Here is a 7,321-nt window from a genome sequence, read left to right as displayed (position 1 = left end):
GCCGTCCTTGCTCTTCCTGCGGAAGCCTCACGGAGCTCCTCACTCTTGTGCTTGGGCAGCAGARGGAGAAGGCCAAGCTCTTCCCGCACTGCGAGGAGGAGGAGGAGGAAGAGCCCGGGGGGGAAGAGGCGCCCGATGCCCCTGGCCCCGCTGGCCCTGCCGGCCGCCGCCGCTGGGGCTCGGCACTGAGCAGACGGTGAGAGCAGAGCTGCTGTGCGCTGCAGCCCCGCGGGACCAGGGCTGTCCCGGCGGCCGCGGGGCCTGCGGCAGGTCCCGCTGCCGGCAGTGCCGAGGGCCGGGGCAGCGCGGGGTGCTGGGTGCACGAGCAGAGCCCGTCCTGCTGCCCGCTGAGCTCTGCTCTGCTCCTCTCCCTGCTCGCAGCCTGCAGAGCAAGTGGCAGCGTCTGCGGCAGGCGGCCAGGAGGAGGTTCCTGCCCGGCGGGTGGAACCATCAAACTGAACCTCCCAGCGGGGCTCCGGACAGGAGGGAAGGGGAGATGGGCAACCTGACCAGAAGACCAGCGGCTGCCTGGCTGGCAAACCAAGCCTTGAAAAGAAGCCCAGGTTCAGCAGCTGAGGCAGAGGTACAAGGGCAGGTTCCCTTGGGAGATGTGCCCCAGTCTTCTCCCTTCCCCCATGGGCCATCCGAAAATCTGGAGCAACGAAGATAAAACCCCATAACCCAATGCAGGGCTCCGTGTGTTCTGTATCCATCTTCACCCATCCCTGCTGGCACCTCTCATAGTGGCACTGCCTGGTGGCTCTATTAGCGGGGCCCCAAGGGGCCAAGCCTGGGGGAGGCCTGGAGCCTCTCGGGCGCTGGACAGCCCTGGTCTCCCTGTCGTCTCCGCGGTGCAGCTGGAGCCTGGCACAGGCAGGAGCTCTGCTCCCTGCCCAGCAGCAGGTTCAGCTCCCCATGGGAATGGGCGACAGGACACGGTAACATCATCAAGCAACACGTGGGCACCGACCTCTTCTACCGCAGTGCTGAGCCCAGCTGGCAGCTTTTGGAAACCCATTGGAGCTGTACTTCGATTCATGCCACTTGGGGCTCTGAGGCCAAACAGCCAAGATTTCCGAAGCCTCTAGGGCAAGGGAACACAGCGGTCTCCTCTGCCACGAGGACACCGCAGAGCTGCTTATCCGTGTGTCCTGCCCTCCACTCGGCGCTAGCCGTCAGATGCTAAGAAAACAGAGCAAGGGCAACCGTGACTGGTTGGCTCCAGGGCAGATCTGGACATGTCCTCATCAGGTCCCACCTCACTGGTGGTCCGCCACCTCTGGGGAATATCCMAGACTGCTTCTGCTCCCTGTTCAGCCCTGTTTTCATGGCTCTGTAGCTAATTTACAGCCACAGAGCACTGGAACAGGCTGCTCAGAGAGGTTGTAGGGTCCACTTCTTTGGAGATCTTCAAAACCCACCTGGATGCAATCATGTGCTATGTGCTCTAGACAGCCCTACTTGAGCAGGGRGTTGGACTAGATGATCTCTAGAGGTCCCTTCCAACCTCAACCACTCTGATTCTGTGAACGTGGCTCCCGGGTGGTGAATGGACCAGCACCAGCTTCCTAGAAGCACCCCCAATATCGAGCCCCCGTCCTGTACCTGTTTGCTCCGGTGCCGCAGCCGGTGTGGGCTGCGATTCTGGCCCCGAGGCACCGGGGGGCAGCAGCTCCCTGCGCAGGCCCGGGCTCTGGGCCCTTCCTGCCTTGGCTCTGCCTGGAGCGGGAATTGCAGGAGCCCTCCCGTTGCTCCGAGCTGTTGTTGCTGCTTGCACGCCACACAAGAGCCTGTTTTCAAGGGTGCATTTTTACCAGCTCAGGGACCTATAAAAGCGCAGTGAGACCTGTAAAATGGCCTTTAATGGAAGGCTATTGCTCTGGGAACAGCAGACCTTTCACGTGCTCAGATCCTTCGTGGACCACATGCAGCTTCAGTCAGCAGAGCAGAGATGAAGGAACTGATTGAACATCCTGTTGTGACAAGTGTCCCTTCTGCCTGGCGGCCTTGTGGAAAYTGCAGCCAACACTTCTGTGCAGGGCATGGAGCGGGTCCGGGTCTGCCTCCCTGCTGGGCTGCAGGGCACTCYGGCCGCGCTGGGAATGCACGAGCTTACCAAGCACACAGGCAGAGGCAGCGGGGTTGCACGCTGGAAAGATAAGGAGGATTGGTTTTATTTTGTTTTGTTTTGTTTTGCTTTCAGCATTGCAAGCTGTTTATTCTTTACAAGGTACTGACACTAGAACGGAAAGTGCCTTTTCCTGAAACGGGCTATTTATAAACAGCCTGTTGCTGCTGAGCCTGGCCTTGCGAGGGGGCAGGGTGCTCGCAGCTTGCCTTGCCTTGCCTTGCATTCACCCACAAATCCTTCGGCCGGGAGAGAATAGAGCAGATCCTGCTGACCATCTGCTGGGCGCATGCTAAAGCACCAAGAGCTTTTAATAACCCCTTGGAGTTTCCAGGCCCTGGTGAATATCTAATTCAGCACTTCTGTTCTGCAGAGGGTGCTGTTCCCAGCATTTGTTTGTTGCAAAGGCTTTTTAAAATWGGTTTTAGGAGAAACGAGTTGTTTGAGTCATGCTTTCAGTGCACAAAACACAATTATGCTTCTCGATGGGGCCTGATCTTTGGAGTGTGGGCACACAAGTAAGCAGCATCTTTAGCAGTGTCCTTCCAAGCTGCTCAGCAGCATGCAGGGTGTTTTAATCTCCGTTTTTTTTTTTTTTTTTTTTTTTTTTTTCTGCACACATTTTAGGTGGATTTCTGTGTTCTGAGATGTCTAAAACGTCGCCTCAAGCTAGCCCTCCTTCCCTGGCTTTCCTTTCCTGTCAAGGGAGAGGAATAGGCACCTTCAGATACGCTCTCGATGAACTGCCTCTCGGGATCTTACTGCTCTTCGGTGTGTAGGTATCTGCCTCCCTCCTGCCACACCAGGGCTGGTGGCTCTTCCCCRGCTCTTTGGGGCAGCTCTTTGCCTCCTCTTCCTCTGGGGACACTGAGACCATCATTTGAACCCCAGCAGAAACTCCCAGGAAGCAGAGATAGGGTCAGCTCCTAAAACTCTTCCCCAGCTGTGTGTCCTGAGCAGGGTTTGCTCTTGGAACAGCTTCCTGGGCAGCATTGCAGCATCAGCCAGATTTTACCAGTGCTAGTGATGGTGCTTGTGCCTTTTGGTATTCCTCTTGTGGAGGAGCAGCATGCCAGAATGAAAGAATGAAATAAAACCTTCTGTCCCCTTCTAATGTTTCTCTTCCCACCTTAAAAAGGAAGAAACTTGCAGGGMAGTCGAGGAAGGATGGGGCAAAGAGCACCCAGCTCCCAGCCGTGCTGAGAGGGACAGATGTCAGATTGTAGCTCAATGCACCGAACATAGCGGGAGCAGCAAGGACAGGCACACATTGCTAGGAATAAACAAGGGACCCTAGAAATAGAAGATCAGTAAAAAAAAAGTCAGATTAGAAAAGTTTTGATGTTTCTTCACCACCTCAGTGTTTCTCTGGTCACAGGCTAGTCATTGGCTCAGCTTGCAAAATTCCCTGGAAATGGGAACTCAGAGGTATTTCGGGCAAATCTGAAAAGAAATAATCTCCAATCCAGAGGCTGCAGTGTGAACACTGCCCTTTGCACACTGAAAGGTCCCAGTGCTGCTGAACTGCACACACTGAAGTGCCAGCAGAATTTGGCTGACTTGTCACAACGTTTCTCAACTCACTTCAACCTTCTGCAACCGTCTTTTGCATTTACAGTTGAAACAGGAAAAGTGGGACTTGGTCTATACCTTGGTGTAGCAATTATGAAGCAACCCAACGGCAGACTGTATGTAACCAGCATCTGAACACCGCGAGCCACTTCTTCAGTGTTGTAATATGCCATACACTGCTCCGCGACCCAGAAAAGACCCTCAATATAGAAATATTGCAGAGAGGGAGACCACAGAAAAGCCTACTGGGTTTTCGAATCCTCACTGTTATTAAAGGCTTGAGGAGCAGATCTCCTTCCCTGCTTCTTTCCCTCCTTCAGGACCAAGGCTGAACTGGGATAGAGGCTGGGATCAGATGTTTGCAAAAGCAGTCATTTGCCAACCTTTTACCATGAGTTTAGTCCTTGGCTTCTGCAGTATAAATGGGATTGGGCAAACAGCCCCTTTCCCTAATCCATATTTGTTCAGGCACACGTGGAAGCTCCTGTGAAGACCTACTTTACCGGAGGTTTCAGTGAGGCAGGACTGTTCCCCATATATGTTGCACAGTGGCACCTGAGAGGCTCCAGCTGCTTGATCTGCTTTGGAGAGAGTTGCTCGGTCATCCTGGTTCCTCTTCTTCAATGTGATGTCCTTTCTCGTGGTCCAGAGACCTGAGAATAGACAGAAGCATGGACACAAAAGAGAAACGAAACAGCAATCAGTGGCTGGTGCTTTCAGAGCCTTGTCCGCGTGCCTGGCGCTGCGCCCTGGGCTGGCTCCTGCGGATCCAAAGGGATGTGCAGACGAGCTCTGGCAGACTAGGAGTGGAGTAGGGTGCTTTGGAAAGTGATATTAAGTACSGAGATATACTTGAGTGCTGGAAAACCCCTCACTTGTGGCACTTCCATCAATGGATGAGGTCATGAAAGGGAAGAGACTATCATTGTCCTGAGGTGACCAGTAGGTGATTGCATCTGAGGCTGAAGGAAGATATTCCTGGGTGCCCAGGGATCAAAGCTCTGGCACCCGGGCCAGGTTCTCTGTCTCCAAGGGGTGAGGSGAAGTGGTACTTTATGGTTTGATTGTAGGAAATTTTCCCTTTTCATTAGCAGAGAACTCTGGATGAGTCTGTTCATTCACAGGTGATTTGCTCACTTGTTCATGTTTGTATGTTGACCATCTGGTTTCATCTCCGATCTCTTACAGAGAGGGTACGACGAAGAGCTGGGAAATTCAGGAGAGAAAATACTGTTTGAAATACCTAATGTTTGGAAATTTAGTGTTGCAATGGACTTGCTGTATAAATCTGTTACACARACTTACTGCACACGTTGAAAATATTCCTGATGGATCAGAAAGCAATGTCTACCCACAGCTGGAAATACCCTGCTTGTTCCAAGTGTGCTCTGGAAAGAGAATGAACGAGGCAATGCAAAATAAGATGGAAGAGGAGGTACTGGTGCAAATGATCTGTTCATGGCAATGTATGTGGCTGGAGATGGGAATGTGTTGCTGGCCTCAGTGTTGGGCTAGCTTTAAAGAACTTCCTTCCTTCCTCTTGCTGGAGCACAAAGCTGAGAGTGAGCTAGGGCTGGAACCTCACTCTGCTATGGGTCCATCTTGGTGGGGGTCTGGAAGCAGAGCTTTGTTAGTTTCTATTCTAATCTCAGTATCAAGCCTGGAATATCTGATGTTCAGAGGTTCGTGGACTACATGGCTAACTACATGGCTACATGACTAAAGGAGTATATAATAAAAAAGGACTTCTGTGGCTGTTTGGAAAATGACCTTCTTGGGAACTGCTTCCGGCCTTGGAAGCTGTTTCTTGTTCATGTCTCGAGGAGGACATTGACTCTTCTATCAGGCTGGTAACACGCTCCTTCCCAGAGATGCCCTYGCTGAGGAGCAGTTTGTGACCTGGGGATCCAGAGCAAGGAATAATGCAGATGCTTTCAGCATTCATGTAAACAGACTTAATCCAGGCTGCTGCTTGGGGCAACCAAAGAACACATTCGCTTTGGTTCATCAGATGCCTCACTAGTCCCCTTGGGGACAGTGTGCAACCTTACACTGAGCCAAAGCAAATGATCTTGTTTTCCTCCAGGACTTTATGGGCTGTTTGAAGCAATGTATCTCTAGCACCCATCACATGAGAACTTCATGAGAACTTCATGAAAACTCAGCAGAGTTGTACTGGGTCAGGCTAAACGTCACTGATAGCTAGACTCTATGTCTGCCCATAGACTCATACCCTGTCTCCAACACTGGCCCCAGAGGATGAATGTGGAAGAATATAAACACAGGATAATCATGCATGCTATTTCCTTGCCCATTTTTCCAGTCCTTATTCATTTGTTGCTCTGGGACCTCCTAACCCAGGTATAATTTCCATGTACTTACAAACGCTTCACGGATTTCTCTTCCAGAGACTCACCTGGCCTTGCTTGGAACTCACAGCAACCTTCTGTATCCTGAACAGTATCAATATCCTAAAGAAGGGAGTCCTACAGTTCAACTATCTCGTGTAGGAAAACCCATCTTCTTTAATAACCCGTGTACCTGCAACTTGATGATCTCATTTGATGCCTTATTTCTTGTATGTAAAGAACAGTGAATAATCATGCCCCTTCTCAGTTCCTTTCTGATCAAAAAGTTCTGGTCAGTCATGCTTTATACAGATGCTGCCCCAGATGTTTGATCACGGTTCTTGCTTTGCTCCGAACCTTTCCCAGTTCCATCCCATCTTTTCTGAGCCATGGAAGAATGCAAGAGAGGGACAGCAGACAGTGTGCAAGTTGCAGGTGAACCAGTCATGACAATGACACACATAACAACGGTCTCCGCTATGTTCTTCACTYAATTTTTAACAGTAAATTCACCTTTTGATCATAGAGGACAGTTTATAAAACCCCCAAGAGGGCTCATTATCAGAAAGCTCACACAGTGAAACTCCACATAGTGCATAATAAACGCCTCTATTCACACAGGTTTGAAAAGCGGCCCCTGCCATGTACCTTGCAGGGAGGAATGTCTTCCATTGCCCCGGGGGAAAAAACCCGTTCTCTAGTCATTCTCCTCTTTCACTTAGTTTGCAAACCTCTACTACTCCATCTTTGCTCTTCCTGACTGAAAAGTCCTAGCCTGTTTTGTGACTTTAATAGATGTGTATCTACCTCAGTTACTCCCATTTTCTCTAATAGGTTCTCTCTATTGTTTTTTTTTTTTAAGATGAACAGAACAGTTTGAGAGTTTTCTGCTGTTGGAGATGCACAAGATGAAGCTCAGCTGGGATTTATACTGGTACTCATGGTTTGATTCTGTTTTCTATTTCTCTCCTAATAATTCTTAACATTCCCTTTGTTTTTTTTGTCTCCTGCTGAACGACAAGTTGTGTTTTCACAGGGAAACTATTATAAGTCATACATTAAATTTCATTATAACTCCAAAATCTTTCTTGAGTGTTGGTAAATAGACCATCAGAGATATGTAAAGAATATTGCCTTTCAGTACTTTCTTCAACCACATACTTTCAAAAACTGCCTAAGAGCCATTTTCCCAAGTGAAAATACAACAAACAAACAAAACACACACAATAATAGCAAAAATAATAGCAAAAAAAGCAAAAAAAAAAAAAAAAAA

Source organism: Nothoprocta perdicaria, unplaced genomic scaffold (assembly GCF_003342845.1).
Source record: "Nothoprocta perdicaria isolate Ctin4 unplaced genomic scaffold, notPer1 scaffold_33, whole genome shotgun sequence".
Classification (NCBI taxonomy): Eukaryota; Metazoa; Chordata; class Aves; order Tinamiformes; family Tinamidae; genus Nothoprocta; species Nothoprocta perdicaria.
This window is presented reverse-complemented; position numbering follows the sequence as displayed.